Below are 19,681 nucleotides of genomic sequence, written 5' to 3' on the forward strand. Positions count from 1 at the left end.
GAGAGGTCAGACGTGACAGGCATCCAGGAGGAGAGGTCAGGCGTGACAGCCAGGAGGAGAGGTCAGACGTGACAGCCATCCAGGAGGAGAGGTCAGACGTGACAGCCATCCAGGAGGAGAGGTCAGATGTGACAGCCAGGAGGAGAGGTCAGACATGACAGGCAGCCAGGAGAGGTCAGACATGACAGGCAGCCAGGAGAGGTCAGACATGACAGGCAGCCAGGAGGAGAGGTCAGACATGCCAGACAGCCAGGAGAGGTCAGACATGACAGGCAGCCAGTTGGAGAGGTCAGACATGACAGGCATCCAGGAGGAGAGGTCAGACATGACAGCCAGGAGGAGAGGTCAGACATGACAGGCAGCCAGGAGGAGAGGTCAGACATGACAGGCAGCCAGGAGGAGAGGTCAGACATGACAGGCAGCCAGGAGGAGAGGTCAGACATGACAGGCAGACAGTTGGAGAGGTCAGACATGACAGGCAGCCAGAAGGAGAGGTCAGACATGACAGACAGCCAGGAGAGGTCAGACGTGACAGGCAGCCAGGAGAGGTCAGACGTGACAGACAGGAGGAGAGGTCAGACGTGACAGGCAGTAGGAGAGGTCAGACGTGACAGGCAGGAGGAGAGGTCAGACGTGACAGGCAGTAGGAGAGGTCAGATGTGACAGGCAGGAGGAGAGGTCAGACGTGACAGGCAGGAGGAGAGGTCAGACGTGACAGGCAGTAGGAGAGGTCAGATGTGACAGGCAGGAGGAGAGGTCAGACGTGACAGGCAGGAGGAGAGGTCAGACGTGACAGGCAGGAGGAGAGGTCAGATGTGACAGGCAGCCAGGAGGAGAGGTCAGATGTGACAGGCAAGAGGAGAGGTCAGACATGACAGGCAGGAGGAGAGGTCAGACGTGATAGGCAGCCAGTTGGAGAGGTCAGACGTGACAGGCAGGAGGAGAGGTCAGACATGACAGGCATCCAGGAGGAGAGGTCAGACATGACAGGCTGGCTCCCAGCCCCATTCGGAGCACAGCCGCCCTATGTGATGAGATCTGGGGCTCTCTGTACGAAGTAGATCTGTCAGTGTAGTCATTCTTCCAGTGTGATCTGTGACATGGCACTAGATTGGGGGCCGATCTGCCGTGTAGGGGGCTGTGGGTTCAGGAAAGGAAACCATATCGGCTTGCTCTGTAATTAGCCGTGTTCGTGCTGGGCGATCCTATAAATATAGTGTGCCCCCATTGTTGTCTGTGGAAGAAGGACCGGAGCGTGTGACACAAAAGGCATGAGAGCTATTTTGGTCTTTTCTTGTGTGCGGCTAATTTTAGCTCATTGATGCAGATAGAGGGATTCCACTGACGTCAATGGGACTGGGTGCTGACGTCACGGGCCCTCCTCCCCCGGCCAGGAGAGGGAAGAACCTGGCAGAGAGAATGCGAGCGGAGCTGAGCTCAGAGCAGACACGCCGCGGCATCAGGTTTCCCTGTCTGTCTGCCCGCCCGGCCCGGGCTATGGGCTGCCGACTGCAGGAGAGGGGGCGGGGAGGAGGGCTGCCAATGACCTCGGGATCCCGGCTTGTCACACACAGCAGGTGGATGGAACCTGATCGCAGCACTCGGGACCAGACAGAGCGCCCCGTGTGTAAGTACAGAGGCTGCTGTTCCTGCACGGCCGCCGCACCGCATGCTCCCCTCTCATGTCTCTCGGTGTACTCAGACTTGTTCCTGTCATTTCCATACAATGAACTGTGTCAGATGGCGTGTCAGCCCCCAATGGGCTAGTGCAGGGGTCTCCAAACTTTCTAAGCGAAGGGCCAGTTGACTGTCCTTCAGGGGACTTTGGTCAGTGGAAAATGCCCCATCATTTGTTTAATGGGAGGAATAGTGCCATGTTGATGTTCTCAGGAGGGGGAATTGTGCCCCATTATTGGTGTCATATTGGTGAAATAGAGCCCCAAGGGCCAGGTACAGGGCCACAGTTTGGAGACCACTGGTCTAGAGCCAGAGGCAGCTGTCATAGTGCTATAGCTGTGACAAGAGCATTTCATAAGGTACAATGGCTTATAGCAGTGGTGGTCACCTTATAGGGGGCCTCTCCAAGACCAGGCAGGGGATAAATTGCTACAGAAAGCTGTCAGACTTTGCAGATATAACACAGGAGATGGTCAGAGATTATGGGCTTGCTAAAAGTGAGGGCCAGAGACTACGGGCACGGTACATGCGAGGGCCAGAGACCAGGGGCACGGTACACGCGGGGGTCAGAGGCCAGGGGATGGTCAGAGATTATGGGCTTGCTAAAAGTGATGGTCAGAGACTACGGGCACGGTACACGCGAGGGTCAAGGGCACGAGGGGGTCAGAGGGCAGGGGCACGCGAGGGCCAGGGGCTACGGGCGCAGTACACGCGAGGGTCAGGGGCTACGGGCACGTTACAAGTGAAGGTCAGAGACTACAAACTTGCAATTGGAGTTTTTGGAGACTGTGGAATTATACAGCGGAGACATATTGAAGATAATTTACTAAAACTGCATCAGCTATGCATAGGAACCAATTAACAGATATCTTGTTCAATTAAGCATTGAAAATGAAAACTAAGAGTAATTATCCATGCTGCTCCATCCTCTGTGCATTCCCCCCCTCCCCTGTCCCTAGCACTGCAGCACTAAAATGTGTATGGCCAAGAAGTTTTGAAGTGAGGGTGGGCGGAGCCTGATGCATGACAGTGGGCGGATCCAAAAAGCTATTCGGTCCAATAGCAGCTTTCAAATCTGCTCACTGCTGTGCACTGTCAATCAACAGCCATGTGAACCTGAGGTCAAACTAGTCTCTTCATCAGGCTCCACCCACATGGTGACATAAGCAGTTGCCCAAATACAGTGGTATGACATCACCACTATCCCCAGCCCCTTTGTTTAAATTTAGCTTTTAACCAGGGATAGCCTGCCTGACAGCTGAATGTGGCTAGGGATACAATACTTTGCTGAAACTTTCACACACATGAACAGCTTCCCAGAGCATACATGCCCCACTCTCATCTGTTCCTAATTACTGTCAATTTTTTAGTTTGGGAACTGGCAGTAAATCTTTAGTCCTCATACACACTGGACGTTTTTGCAGCGGCTGTTTTTGGCTTTTGACATTTTTTTTTCTACAGCCAGTAAACCCTCCAGCATGTTATCCTATGTCCATGCACACATAGACTGTAATCAACGTATTTTGGCTGGAAAAAACCCCAGGACTATTGGGTTTGTAGAGGAGCTTTTTAGCTGTAAAAATGCTATAACACTGCAAAACGTGGTAAAACACCACAAACCAGCGTTTTGGACCTTTTTTTGACCCCCTTCCCCCCTAAATGGGGCAAACATGCTAAAAAGATGCTGCTAAATGTGGCAAAATGCCGCTAAACGTTAATGCAAAAACGGTAAAAAGTGAAAAATTCACGTTTTTAATGTGACTTTACACAGCTAATGTTACCACCGTTATCCAAACGTTAAGTGTGCATGAAGACGTAAGCATCTGTATCTGTCATAATGACAGGTTCTTAACCTCTTCACACCAGCCACACACAAATGTGCGACCTCCCAGTGTCTGAGCCTAGATGCCGAGCGACCGCACATTTGCGTACAAAAAAAAAATGTGCTGAGAGCGCGTGCCCTGCGCGCTCCCAGCACATGTCCGGTGGTCACATGATCCTAAAGCCCCGCCTCCCGGCTTCTGAAACCATTAAAGGGCCGGGAGGTGCCGGTGCCAAGGGGTTAAATTGGAGTATTAACCGCTTCCATACAGGGCACTTTTACCCCCTTCCCGCCCAGGCAATTTTTTAGGTTTCAGCGCTCTCACACTTTGAATGACAATTGCGCGGTCATGCAACACTGTACCCAAACTAAAATTTTATCATTTTCTTCATACAACTAGAGCTTTCTTTTGGTGGTATTTAATCAACACTGGGGTTTTTATTTTTTGCTAAATTAACAAAAAAATGACAGAAAATTTTGAAAAAAACCCACGTTTTTCTTTGTTTCTTTTTATAAAAGTTTGCAAGTAAATAATTGTTCTTCATAAATTTAGGCCGAGATGTATTCTGCTACATGTCTGTGGTGAAAATAACCCAAATTAGGATGTGTTATTTAGTTTGTAGGAAAGTTATAGAGTTCACAAACTATGGGATATATCTGGCTGTCAAAACTTCAGGATTGGTCAATTTTCAATGTAATTTTTTGAGGTCTAAGAATGTCAGAACAGTACAGATATCCCCCAAATGACCCCTTTTTGCAAAGTAGACAGTCTGACGTATTTCATAACAGGCATGACAAGTTTTTTGAAGTTGTAATTTTTTTGTCATAATTTTTCAGAAAATGAAAAAATTAAAAAAATTATTCACTTTTTTTTTTACATACTGTCACCAGTGCAGTACAGCGTCATCATATAACTGGCATGGTGGTGATCGGGGACACTGACTGGTGACAGTACAAAAAAAACAATTTGATCATTTTTTTTACTAGTTTTAATTTTTTATTACATTTTTTCTCAAGATTTTTTTTTTCTTTTCATATTTCACTATGACCAAAGTAGTATAATGTTACCATAGTAATAATGTACTACTTTGGGGAAGCGATCAGTATTTTTTTTTTACACAATTTGTTTACAGCAAAGAATTAATTTGCTATAAGCAAGCATTTACCTGAATGACATCACATCGATTCATTTTTTTTTTTTTGTGCTTAGCTGTGATTTGGCCACGGCTAATCACATGATACAGCTGGGCTGTGATTTGCCCAGCCTGTGCATGTGATCGCTGTGACCATTCACAGCTAGACACATTGGTATACAATGGATGGCATGAAACGGAGCCATCCATTGTATACAACTGTCATGTGACCTACTGTGATTGGTCACAGCAGGTCACATGGTACCGGAAACGGGGCCGGTACACAGATCTGTCATCGTCCGTGTCCGAGGTACACGGCCGGTGACAGATCGTGCCGCAGAGCAGCCCTGCGGGCAGGCGCACTGCGCTTGCCTGAAAGGACGCCATATGGCGTACACCCGGAGGGACGAGCTGCTTGCCCGGCCGCCATCTGCCTATAGGCCCGGCGGCAACTGGTTAAGAACTACCTGAATTTGTTGCGTATGTCTAATGCTGCATCAGTACCCTGCTGCTTCTAAGACAAAACCGAGCAATCAAAGACTGCTGATCATTCGGTTCTCAGTTTTCGTTGAGCAGAGAGACGATGACTGGTAGTCACTGACTCTCTGCTGTGCCCCTCCAGTGCTCACTGGAGCGCCTGGCTGTAAAGGGGGTGGAAGCTCCTGGCTCAGGCTCTCAGTGGCTCACTGAGAGGCTGAGCCAGCTTCCAGTCCAGGAATCTGGGTGGATTCAGACTGTAAATCAGGATGGATCCAGAGCCTGGATTGGCTGAGTCACATCAGCCAACAGTGGGCTTTAGTCCACTGTCGCCTGAAAACAGGTCACAGGAGTGCAAACTGCACTCCTGTGATCCATAGAAGTATGGCCAAAAAAGCTTTGGCCATACTTCTCCTTTTAAGGTGAACCTGAGCCCATACTATGGCCGTACTATGTGTAGAATATGTAAAGGCTATAAAGTCTTTACATATTCTGAAAAAATGGTAAGTCTGGATTCACGCTGTTGCATTACATTCACACTGTGGTGTGCATAACCACAACACACATACTATTCATCCTGAATGGCACTTAAACTAACCTTACCAATGCAGCGTAATGTACTGTTGTATGTTGTGGTGTGCATGCATTACTACAAATCATGCATTCTCCTTTTTCTATGCGTTAGGCATCCTATTCAAATAAATGGGCTGCCTTAACACAATGCACCACAGCAGCGGGAATTCAGCTTAAAACATTTAGCTATAGCTAAATTCATCTTCAACAGATATAGAAACCATAGCCGCTTTCTAAAAAAAGCAGAATCTTGGCAGCCTTCTAGCATTTTATTGTAAACACACAACCGGTGTTTCAAAGTTCTTAGAAACCAACTGAAAGCTGACTTCACATTCTCTTTTGTGATCTTTGATAATGAATGACTGCACAATTCAAGCAGCTAGAGAGGTCAGTGAGGACCTTGCAATGAGTGCTAATAGCAATAGCACATATGCTCCTCAGAAATAGATAATATATGCAACATGCTGCGGTGTGCATTATTGAAAAGACAGAACATATGTACATTAGCAGTGAGAATGCTTACTCACTTTTGGGGGGATTTACTAAAACTGGAGCACTCAGAATCTGGTGCAGCTGTGCACAGTATTCAATCGGCTTCTAACTTTAACTTTTTTAGTTAAGCTTTGACAATAAAACCTGGAATCTGGTTGGTTTCTATGCAAAGCTGTACCAGTTTTTGCACTTTCCAGTTTTAGTAAATAGCCCCCATAATGTTTTAAAATTGTTTTCCTTTCTTCTCCAGTAGATGGAGCAGAGGCGCAAGTACATTAGTGATCATTGATCCCTATAAAGATACACACAGCCAGATTGCATGAGCTGAAGTAATGTAAACAGGAGCAAGCTTTTGGCACCAAAGTCCATTTTTTCCAGTCCACTATAAATGAAAAGGCATGTCTGGATGACGGTTATACCTTAATTAAAAAAAAAAAAAAAACTCCAATTGGATTAAAAAATGCTCTGCCTAAATAGCGATTTCATTGTATGCTTGTTAACTCTGCACACGCTGCCTGGGGAGAGGAGTACTATCCTGTTCATTTCTAGTTTGTGACCAGCAGCAACCCCAGAGGCCTCCTTTTGGGAATGGCATACAGCTAGTCATTGCACACATTTATATTTTTAGTTTCTAATACATTAACATTTGATATTTGATCTTAATTACAGTTGGAGCTCATGTTTTAAATATCCAGAGTTGTGTCTTAGCAGAACTTCAAGTATGACTAAAGGCAAAACTTTTTTTTAGTTTTGGATAGAGTGGAGATGGATTGGAGCAACGGTTGTTATTGATGTATGTGCCCCCCGTTTGGACATTCACTCTCTCTGTGTCCTGCTTACCATAATCACAAGTGAAGGTAAAAGAAACCCCAAATTTTGGGCTGTCCTCAGAAAAATAGATTGTAAATTTTCCAATAGGGACAGTTCTGGTGACCTGGGGATTCCCAAGTAATTCCCTTAAATTGCAGGGATTTCCTATCACTTCCTGTTTGGCTATGGGACAGGCAGTAAAGGCAAATCTCCCTAATGGGGACACAGATGGCAAAAAAAATAAACTGACGGGTCATACCCCTCAATCCATCCAAAAAGAGAAAAAGTTGTCTATGGTTGTACTTTCATTGTTATAGACAGAAGAAACATTCATGAGAACTAAATAATTCCATTATTCCTAATAGCATCTACAAACTATGGTGTGTATATATACTGTATTATATTTTTTTTTTAATACTACTAATGGTGGTGATCATCAACTTATAGTGGGACTGTGATAGTTACATAGTTAGTCTGGCTGAAAAAAGACAAAACTCCATCCAGTTCAACCAAAACAAAAAAAAGTTATAATCTTATACCCACAGTTGATCCAGAGGAAGGCAAAAATCCCAGCAAAGCATGATCCAATTTGCTCCTGCTGGGAAAAATGCCATCCTGAACCCCCGAGAGGCAATCGGATATTCCCTGGATCAACTTTACCTAGAATTGTTAGTATCCAGTTATATTCTGTGTATCCAAGAAACAATCCAGGCCTTTTATAAAACAATACACTTGGGATGCACAGAAATTTTGGTGACCGAAACGTTTTGGCCGAAAACACCCCTTTTGGTCGTCGGTCGAAAACACGCCTGTCGGCCGAAATGAAATAAAGCACCGATACAGGTACGAAAAACTCTACACCTCGCCACCGCCCGCCCCTCACCACAGGCCGCTGCCACTGGGTAGTTCTCCGCCTTACCTGAGAAACCATCGATCCCAGCGCTGGGCATAGAGATGAGTGAAGGAAAGATGGCCGCCACTTTCTATGCCCTTGGCGGACTGGAGTGATGTCATCTTCCCGTTCCATCCATTTTTTTTATTTATTTTTTTTTAAGAATTAGATCAATGCTTTTTTTTGATCCAATGCTTTACATTGCAGAGGAGAGATGTGGGGTCTTATTGACCCCATATCTCTCCATTAAGAGGACCTGTCACTAATTACTTCTATCACAAGGGATGCATGCATTCCTTTTGATAGGAATAAAAGTGATTACAATTTTTTTTAAGGAACAGTGCAAAAAACCCCCAAAACATGAAATAATTTTTTTAAAAGAAGTTTAAAGTGCCCCTGTCCTCCCATGCTCGCACGTAGTGGTGAACGCATACGTAGGCCATGCCCACATATGTAAATTGTATTCACGCTACATGTCAGAGCAAGAGCAATGATTTTCGCACTAGACCTCCTCTAACTTTACACTGCTAACCTGTGGAACTTTTTAAAGCATCACCCATATAGATTTTTAATTATTATTATTATTATTATACAGTATTTATGTAGCGCTAAAAGGTTTGCTCAGCGCTGTACATTATAGTGGGGGACAGTACATGAGACAATACAGTAACAAAACAAAACACAAGGGGGTCAAGGGCCCTGCTCTTTTGAGCTTACTGCAGTTTCACGCGATTCCACGAGAGTGCACAATTTTAATGTTGGGTATCTATTTACTCGCCGTAACATCCTCTTTCATATTTTACAAACAAATTGGGGTATATATTGTTTTTTTTGGGGGGGGTTTAATCAAAGTGTATTTTTTTCCAAAAAATATATATTCATTTTTAAAAATCGTATTTCATTTTTGGTTTTCGGCCAAATGCATTTTGAATTTTCTGTTTCAGTTTCGACAACCAGAATTTTCATTTCGGTGCACCACTACAATCCACTGAGCTAGCTGGAACCAACTCTTGAGGGAGTCTATTCCACATTTTCACAGCTCTTATTGGGAAAAAACCTTTCTGTATTTGGAGATTTAATCTGTTTTCCTTCAGATGTAAAGAGTGCCCCCTTGTCCTCTGTGATGATCTCAGGGTGAATAACTCTACACCGAGTTCACTACATGAACCACTGATGTATTTAGAGATGTTAATCATATCCCCCCTTAATGTCCTCTTCTCAAGAGAGAATACATTCAGTTCAGTGTGGTGGGCAATCTTACACTAACTGACACTGGGTGGGAACTGACACACTGACATCACCAGTGACACTGGTGGCAATTACACTTACAAAGTGCACTGTTTATTTGCCTTTAGTAAGTCCACCCCAATAGTTAATATAGAGGTACCTTCATAAGCTAGAATAAAAAAGTCAAACGCCTGTGAAAGGTTTTTTTTTTTTTCTTTTTTTTTTTTTTTATTTTAAACCCTGATTGCTTGAGCTCTTAATTTTGCTGGTTTGTGTGCAAGTACATTATGAGTAAAAAAGTAGTAATTTATATTACAGAGAGAGTTGAGTCACTTCTATAAAGATCACATGTAACAATAGCTGAAGGGTAAAATATACAGACCATGTTTGCCAGCTTCTAAATTCTTTATGGGTCTTGGCAGTCTGGCATGCGCTCTCTTTAATGTAGTGCCCTTCTTTTGCTCTGGAATGGAGAGCCTCTGCAAACCAGTATCTTTACCAGAAAGTAGTAAGGGAATGGGAACTGAACAAAGTATGCTAAATGCATCCCTAGAAAACCTGGATCAAAACCCTAACCCTAGGTTCACACCTAAGCATTTTCTGCAGCGTTTTGCATTTTGCAGAAACGCAGTACAGTCCATTTAACATGATTTCCTATGGGACATGTTCTCATCTCCGTGTTTTCACCCGCTGCATTTTTTTGGAAAGGGTCAGGGTCTTTTTTTACTGCAAAAAGTTGCATTTTTGGTTCTATAGACGTCAATGGAAAAGCTGCAGTTTTAGTGCGTTTTGATGTGTTTTGCATTTTAAATTTTCCTAGCAACAAGAAAAATTAAAAAATTATACCCCCCACCTCCCGCAAAACGCAATGCAGAAATGGCTCAAACGCAACCTGCATAGGTGTGAACCTATCCTAAGACTTTTTTGGTGGCTCTCTTCTAACATTGGTGCAAAGAAAAGTGTGTTTTTCCCAAGCCAACCAAGTGAATAAGTGATTGCTTCTTTTCATTTCTAATTTGCAAGATACAGCTGCTGGGATCTGGTTGTTGTGGTTTACAGAGATATTTTTTACTCAAACCAGGCATGATGATTAAATTATACATAATACATAGTCCAATTGTTTGAAAATTTCCATGATATTCATAAAGTACACAAATATCGCTGTCACATACTGTCCAGATCTGGATGTTTACTGAAACCAGAAGTGAAAGAAATTCATTTCAAAATGTCAGTAGACATTTCATCCCACACAGGCTGGAATGACTAAACCACATTTGTATTTCTTTTATATAAAGGGGTTATTCTGCAAACCATATTGATTTTTATTTTTGCTTTACATATTAACGTAGACCAAAATGTAAAAGAAAAAAACAGACCTCTGAGCTGTATTTGGCAGGGCTCAGTATTAACCCAGTTTCGGGTGAAATTCTTCAGATAGAGTAGTGAATTTACAGAACATTGGTTTGATCTCCTCTGTGTCTCCACTGGGAAGGGGGGGGTATCCTCTCACTTCCTGTTCCAGTGACAACCTGATACAATTGATTAGGGCGGCACAGTGGCTTAGTGGCTAGCACTTCTGCCTTGCAATAATTGGGTCATGGTTTCTAATCCCAACCATGGCGCCTCCTGTATGGAGTTTACATGTTCTCCCTGTACTTGTGTGGGTTTCCTCCCACACGCCAAAGACATGCTGGTACGTTAATTGGCTCCTGTCTAAATTGCTCCTAATAGTAACCTTAGGCTCTAACCATCTTGAGGGCAGGGACTCATGTAAATGTGAGCTATAGGTCAATTGTCAGCACTTAACCACTCCCTGTCTGGCCCATGTATATAAACGGCTGGACGGGGCAGTGCAGGAGCGGGTTGTCGTTCATAAATGGCGCCCACCATTTTGGACTGTGCATGCTCCCTCGGAGCACGTGGCACCGCAATCCGGTGCCTGCTGTGTCCGGAGGACACAGCGGAACACCGATTGCTGTACGGGACCTCTGTGTGAGGTCCCGATCATGTGATCACTGATTGGCCAATCAGTGATCACATGAATAGTAGTAAGCAAGTTGTCACTTCTGACATCATTGCTTACTACGTGTGAAATCTGTGAATGATCTCAGAGGTCACATGGTAGAAGGCTATTCACAATAGTCTTGTACCATGTGACAAGCTATGACCAATCACAGCTCACAAACTATTTCTCAATGGCTGCAAGAATGCAGCCAGAGAGAAGGAGAAATGATTGGTTTTACACCCATAAAGGCTGTAAAAGCAATCAATGTAAAAAAAACCCCCAAAATCTTCATCACCCCCCACAAGTAGTACAGTGTCACTGTGGTGCAAACTCCTCATTTTTTGGGCTAAACGAAAAAAAAAAACTCTGTGTATCGGTCTTAAGAAAAGTCCCCCAGACTAAAACGAGAGGGAATGGTGCCGGGGGGAGAGCAACAAAATAGTTTTTAATACCTGTGGGATCACTCTAGAAGCTGGAAATCACTGTAGTAGACACCTCTGATGATCTCACTAGTTTCTGGGTCTTGTGCTGAGCAGTTGCTCTGCTGCACTGTGAACCCGTCACATGAGCCTATCAGAGATCGTTTTACTTTTTCTCAATTAATTGTTTGATTGGACAAGGTGAAGAGGCAGGGCGTGATGTCACACTCTCCATCTCTTCCAGTCAGAATGTCTCCTCCTATGTTTACTATGCATCAGAGCAACCGCTCAGCACGGAACCCAGAAGTTTGTAGAGTTCACTGTAGTAGTGCCTACTACAGGGATTTCCAACTTCCATTGAGATCCCACAGTTCTAGTATATTCATAGCTACATTGATCTAAGCTGGATCAATGTTACTATGTAAACATATCCATTCCTGGAATTCTTCTTTAAGTAATGGAAGCTTGTCATCCATTTCCTTCTCCTTTGCTCCAGCAACATGGCCTGGTTTGGTAAAGCAATCAGCCGTGAAACTGCTTACTTCAAATTTGTCTTTGTATTTTGACGTTTTTTTGTCATGATAATATAGTGACCCTGATTGTAGAACAGTTTGTGTTTTGCGCAGTGATGTAAGTCTGGAGAGACTCAACAATAGTACCTGATTAGATAATGATGTGCATACAACACTTCTCACTCAGTAAAGTTGTGATATTGTGGAGGACATATTATGCAAACTTCACTACTGTATGTGGCTCATGGTGTACAGTAATGGTCTATGAGTGTTGAATTACAGAAATCCTAACATATATCTTAGCCAGTATATGCAATTATACCTACAGGAGAGTATTGTGCAGAGTTTACTGCTACCCAAAATGTTTATCCAAATCTAAAATATTAGTTTGGGTGGTTGCCCTTAGGATGACTCATCTGGAAGCTTCTTGTGTCTCATAGGCACAATGGTACATTGTACTGCACTAATGTGAACCTCCACACCATCCCACATGGCCATAACAATGGTGTTACTTTCTTGCAGCTGGACTCCGCTGGATAAAAGTCATAAGTCCTTATCTGGATTCACATTATGGGTTGATGACTCAAAATAGAAGAGGTCCTGCATGACAGCCAGGAACTTAGTATTTGCAGAACGAGATGTCGGCTATGGCAGCCTCCTTCTTTCTCTTAGAAGAAGTCGTTAAAAAAAAATACTTTGACAGCGGAGTCTGTTTACACCTAGCTGCCCATAGAGCAGAGTGCACACGAACCCATCATCTGCCCGCTCTGCTCCAATCAGCAGGGGATCATTGGACTGACCCCCTGCTGATCTAAAAAGGAGTCCACCCCATGTGGAAGGGGCCTAAGGAGGGGATTTACTAAAACTGGAGCACACAGATTCTGGTGCAGCTATGCATGGTAACCAATCCGCTTCTAGGTTTTATTGTCAAAGCCTAATTTACCAGCTGATGTTAGTAGCTGGTTGGTTATTTTGCACAACAGCACCAGATTCTTTGTGCTCCAGTTTTAGCAAATTCCCCCTTAGACCCCTTCGACTTTGGGTGGGCTCCATTTAGATCAGTGCTCTCCAAACTGCGGCCCAAGGGCTAGATTTGGCCCTTTGCTGGCCTTTATCTGGCCCTTGGGGCACTAATACTTCCAAATGACACCAACAGTGGGGCACAATTCCTCCCACTTATACTAATGGTGGTGCACTATTCCTCCCACTGACACCAATGGTGGTGCACTATTCCTCCCACTGACACCAATGGTGGTGCACTATTCCTCCCACTGACACCAATGATTATTATTATTATACAATATTTATATAGCGCCAAAAAGTTTCAGTGCTGAACATTCTAGTGGGAGACAGTACATGAGACAATACAGTAATAATGCAATACACGAGGGGTTCGAGGGCCCTGCTCCTTGGAGCTTACAATCTAGGAGGGAGGGGATAGGGCAATGATGGGGCAATTTTCCTCCCAATAACACCAATGGCACTGCCCATGGCTAGCCTTTATCCAGCCCTTGGGGCACTAATACTCCCAGTGATTTGAGTCACCATTCCTAACATGGACATCAACCGTGGAGCAGAATTTCCCAACTGACACAAACGATGGGGTACTGTTCCTCCCACGAACAACAATGATGGGACACTATTCTTTCAACTAATAGCAATGATAGGACACTATTCCTCCAACTGACATCAATGATGGAGCACTATTCCTCCAACTTACATTAATGATGGGGCACTATTCCTTCAACTGACACCAATGATGGGGCACTATTCCTCCCACTAATAACAATGATGTGGCCCTTTGTTAGCCTATATCTGGCCCTTGGGTACGAATAATCCCACTGATTCGAGTCACTATTCCTAACACTATTCCTGACACCAACGGTGGGGCACTATTCCTGACACCAACGGTGGGGCACTATTCCTGACACCAACGGTGGGGCACTATTCCTGACACCAACGGTGGGGCACTATTCCTGACACCAACGGTGGGGCACTATTCCTGACACCAACGGTGGGGCACTATTCCTGACACCAACGGTGGGGCACTATTCCTGACACCAACGGTGGGGCACTATTCCTGACACCAACGGTGGGGCACTATTCCTGACACCAACGGTGGGGCACTATTCCTGACACCAACGGTGGGGCACTATTCCTGACACCAACGGTGGGGCACTATTCCTGACACCAACGGTGGGGCACTATTCCTGACACCAACGGTGGGGCACTATTCCTGACACCAACGGTGGGGCACTATTCCTCCTCCTACTGACCACAGGCACTATGCAGCTGAACACCACACCTGAGGCATTGTGTACTTTCACTCATACCAGGCCTAAACACTGGCCACAATCTGGCCCCCAAAAGTCTGAAGGACAGTAGAGTGGCCCTTTGTTTGGAAAGTTTGGAGACCTCTGATTTAGATCATCAGAGAATCTGTCCACCGATCCCCTGCAGATCGAAGAAGAGTGGGCGGGAAGAGAGGGAGAATCTTCCCAGTGGGCACAACAGCCGGCAATAAAAACATGACAGTTTCCCACTCTACTGAAATCAAATACTTCAAGAGCTGGCACCCCAGACACTGTTGACCCAAGGGTCATGCAGCAGCATCTGAGAGAGACCATTCTTTCAATCTTTCTACAGTAACAGTATACTGGTATACACATTCTGGGAATCTTGCAGATTTCTTGAGAGAGGTCAAACCACAAAACACAACAGTATATACTTAGAATTGTTCTTTCATTAGTAGCGACAATTTCTTGAGGTGACTCTATCATAGAGTCCTTGAAGAAAAGGGGATAATAGTATATGTGATATAAGAAAAACATCAACACGTTGTCTTTTCTACTCTGTATAAAACAATAAAATGTTTGGTTGAAATAAATTTTTTAAGGCCTCAAGGTTGCAAAGGTTCACTTATTAAATTAGTGACCTAGCTCCCCACCAACACATAGTGCAGTGATGGCGAACCTATGGCACGCGTGCCAGAGCTGGCACGCAGAGCCATCTCAGTGGGCACGCCAGGAAGAAGAGGATGATGAGCGCGCATGGACCGGCCATCCAGATCTCGTCCACACTGGATCCCCATCAAACTACATTTCCCACATGTCTCTGGGGCCAGGGTGGGCGTGGATGAGAGGAAACGGCTCCAATGCGGCTCTGGCACCAGGGGTGATGTACCCGGGGATGGGCGCGGAAGAGAGGAAGAGGCTCCCACACTGCTCCCACACTGCTCCGGGGCCAGGGGCAACGTGTTCAGCGTGGATGGGAATGAGCTGCTGGGTTGGAAGCCACACCGACGCTGCCAGAGGTGAGATTGCTTGCAGTGTCATCCATCAGTGCCCAGCAGTGTCGCCTGTCCGTGCCCAGCAGTGTCGCCCATCAGTGCTGCCCATCAGTGCCATCCATCAATGATGCCCAGCAGTCCCATCCATCAGTGCCCAGCAGTGTCGCCTGTCAGTGCTGCCCAGCAGTGTCGCCTGTCAGTGCTGCCCAGCAGTGCCACATGTCAGTGCCCAGCAGTATCGCCCATCAGTGCTGCCCATCAGTGCCACCCATCAATGATGCCCAGCAGTGTCACCCATCAGTGCCCAGCAGTGTCACCCGTCAGTGCTGCCCAGCAGTGTCACCCGTCAGTGCTGCCCAGCAGTGTCACCCGTCAGTGCTGCCCAGCAGTGTCGCCCGTCAGTGCTGCCCATCAGTGCCACCCATCAATGATGCCCAGCAGTGTCATCCATCAGTGCCCAGCAGTGTCGCCTGTCAGCGCTGCCCAGCAGTGCCACCTGTCAGTGCCCAGCAGTGTCGCCCATCAGTGCTGCCCATCAGTGCCACCCATCAATGATGCCCAGCAGTGCCACTGATCAGTGCCGTCTGTCAATGCGTCCAGGTAGGCAAGTGGTTAATTGCAGTGTTGGCACTTTGAAATAAAAAAGTTGGTTTGTGTTGCAGTTTTGGGCACTCGGGCTCAAAAAGGTTCGCCATCACTGACATAGTGCATTATGGTGCAGTAAAAAAATATAACACCTGGCTAATATTCATATGTGTTAGACAACGCTAGTAAACAATAGCTCATAGTCTTCGTTTTCTTTCAATTTTTGCGCTTATAGTTGTACTTCTAATGGCACGTTAAATTCGGACCTCGGATCAGCCCTGGCGCCTGCACGCCGGGCCTCGGATCAGCCCTGGCGCCTGCACGCCGGGCCTCGGATCAGCCCTGGCGCCTGCGCCTCGGATCTGATGTGTGTTCAATATTCCAATTATTAATGGGAACAGTTCAATGATCATTTTTGGTTGTAGAAAAAGGCGAAGCATGGAAATTTAATATATAACAAAATTCTAACTGGGAATGTGGTTTCAGTTTGGGAAAAAATGTATCTATTGTGATGTGTGACTACTAAGTAAAATTTTGATCTGGAAGTAAAACTTTTGCTGTGTGTCATGAACACTCATTCAGTTTATATATTTTATATTTATTTTCTTTAAAATTTTATATTTGTATGTAGTATGTCTAGGGTCACAGGCATAAACATTACATCATTTTCATGCATCCCAAATTCGAACACTAAAATTTGAACCATTGGCAGCCAAAGGAAATTTTAAAGGGCTTGCCAACTAATTTTGTGAAGTCACTGATGGTAGTATTCCATGCGCTGATGAATGATTTTTCAGAATTTCAGGATACACGATCAAATTAAATTATACCTGTCTATGTCTAGTCTAAAGGATACATGTTCCACCCGTTACATGTTCCATCCATTTTTAGAGTGGAATGTAAAATTTTCCAGCATCTACTCCTTCCCCCTCCCTTTGATAGTGGGCAGGGGATCTTCTCCCTGTACCTGCTGTCATAATTTGAAAACAGCACGACCATGGGAGGCTCTGCCCACACAGCTGCATCATTCACAGTTTCCTGTGAATGAATAGAAAACCAATACCGACATGTATTTAGGCTGACAGCTTGTAGTTCTCAATGAACTACGAGGGTGCTGGTGAGCACTGATGTAGTTCATTGATCATCCTGCTTTCAAGTAACTGCCTACCTGTACGATGTATGAACAGACGGCTATCCTGAGAGTGCAGGAGCCTGACATTGCACCCTGATCTGCTGATTACGGGTTCAATGCTCTGCAGTCTTCTTAGAAAAAATAAATAAATACAAATTTTTTTTACATGCAAAATACGCGCATAAATAAATAATAAAAAAATATATTTTATATATATATATATATATATATATATATATATATATATATATATATATATATTTTTTTTTTAAATTTTATTTTTATTTTTTTAATTTTTTTTTGAAGGTGAACTTAACCTTTTAACACATTGTTAGGATGCCCTGTCAGGAATTGACCGTTTGACCGCAAACCGTTATATCACAGCCTATAATTTGGAGGCCTCTGTCTATTTCATCAAGTAGTGACTGAAAAGAGTATCTTCTGAAACTTGCAGGAGGTGGTAGAATAGGCTTCTTGGCCTGTTGAATACACCTATGCACCAGAAAAGGAGCGAAGTTTATTTAATGAGGATGTCTGGAGCTTTAATGCCATCAGCTCCATTATTAATCCAGCTTTGCGTTGACCATATATTTTTATTACGCTTGTCTGATTTTTTTTTTTTTCCGACTTTTATAAAATAATAATTGAAAATGTTCAGTGTTTCTGTCCAACAGGCACCATCCTTTCATTATTTCTGAACAAAGCATTGGCTTTATCAAGTGGAAAACACAGCAGCATGAGCACAGTTTAGGAAGAGATATTCAGCATTCAGGGAGAAGTGTCACCATCTGCTTCATTGTCATGGAAACTGTATATGAGAACAGTGACTGCTTCATGTGATTGCCCATACTGAACTCACACACACAGACAGAAAAACACACCTAGGCTTGTTACAGGCACCTTAAATCAATTTAACACATTTTCTTAACCCGCTAATGTGGAATAAAACATTTCTGGAAAAGGGTAATATAGGTGATTCTTGATTCAATAATAATTTAGAATTTCATGTTCGAAAGGCACATTGGAAGTTAGAAGTCTTTAGATTTTGTATGAGAACATCTACTAACTTATTTGAGATGAGTACCTGTGGACTATTGATGAGAAACGCCATTTGAATTGGGCAACTATGTGGCAAATGAGGTTTAATGTTGATAAATGTAAGATTATGCACTTGGGGGCTAAGAATATGCATGCATCATACATACTGGGGGGGTACAACTGGGGGAATCAATGGTGAAGGATCTGGGGGTTCTGGTAATAATGGCATGCAATGCCAAGCTGCGGCTTCTAAAGCGAGCAAAATGCTCTCTTGTATTAAGAGGTATAGACTCCAGAGAGAGAGATACCATATTACCCCTGTACAAATCATTAGTAACACCTCATCTGGAATATGCAGTTCAGTTTTGGGCACCAATTCACAAAAAGAACATTGGGAAACTGGAGAAAGCACAGAGAAGGGCAACCAAACTGATAAGAGGCATGGAGGAGCTCAGCTATGAGGAAAGATTAGAGGAACTGAATTCTCTCTTGAGAAGAGGAGATTAAGGGGGGATATGATCAACATGTATAAATACATCAGTGGTTCATATAGTGAACTCGGTGTAGAGTTATTCACCCTGAGGTAATCACAGAGGACAAGGGGGCATGCTTTACGTCTGAAGGAAAATAAATTTAATCTCCAAACACAAAGATTTCTTCACAGTAAGAGCTGTGAAAATGTGGAATAGACTCCCTCAAGATTTGGTTCTGGCCAGCTCAGTGGAGTGCTTAAAGGCCTGGATTCTTTCTTAGATACACAGAATATAACTGGATACGAACATTAATAGGTAAAGTTGATCCAGGGAATATCTGATTGCCTCTCGGGGGATCAGGAAGGAATTTTTTTTCCCCGCAGGAGTAAATTGGATCATGCTTTTCTGGGGTTTTTTTGCCTTCCTCTTGATCAACTGTGGGTATAGGATTATAACTTTTTTTTTTTTTGTTTGTTTTGTTTAGTGGTTGAACTGGATGGCCTTTTGTCTTTTTTCAGCCAGACTAACTATGTAATGCTGATTATGAGAGTACCATAAATGCACCCTGCTGGGCATCTAGTACGGATGGTTCTAGCGGATGGTTGATTTAAAAGTGCTGTTTGACCGTTCAGTTTAAGAGGGTTCTGGTTCACCTTCTGGTAAGGAGCTTATGTTACTCACCATTGGTTCCTTTTGGGTGAATACTCCAGAAAAATTTTTGGTGTCACTTTGTGGCCTGGAACTGTTCACTTCTATGTTTCTATTCTACATATTTTGGGACTTATGATGGACTTATTCTTATATAATTAATTTTCCCTTATTAAGTGGACTCTGTTGATGGAGTGTTTTTTTTTTTGTTTTTTTTTAGTTCCATTTTTAGCCACTTACCTACTGCCCTATAGCAGAATTACTGCTACAGGGCGGCAAGGCTGTACAAAACCACATGTGTATATATATATGTGATTTTGTATTTCCAGGTAGGGGCGCACGCGCCATCCTGCCTGTGCTGCCGTTGGCAGCTACAGATGTCGATCACCGGGTCCTGGCCGGAGATTCCCCACTGGCACCGGGCGATCGCCGAATAGCACTGACAAGGGAGAGACCTGTGTGTAAACAACTCAGGTG

General features: G+C 44.3%; 1 protein-coding gene across 1 annotated transcript in view; it reads left to right on the plus strand.

Moving 5' to 3' along the window:
- Positions 1-1,427: 1,427 nt before the first annotated feature.
- The window catches only part of NR4A1 (nuclear receptor subfamily 4 group A member 1), a 67,422-nt gene continuing 49,168 nt past the window's right edge, over positions 1,428-19,681 (plus strand). The window contains exon 1 of the mRNA XM_089679196.1: positions 1,428-1,627. The gene's annotated coding sequence lies outside the window, so the exon portion shown is untranslated. The remainder of the gene's footprint in view (positions 1,628-19,681) is intronic.

This window comes from Staurois parvus, unplaced genomic scaffold (assembly GCF_062004578.1).
Source record: "Staurois parvus isolate SC_StPar_1 unplaced genomic scaffold, SC_StPar_1.0 ptg000017l, whole genome shotgun sequence".
Taxonomy (NCBI): Eukaryota; Metazoa; Chordata; class Amphibia; order Anura; family Ranidae; genus Staurois; species Staurois parvus.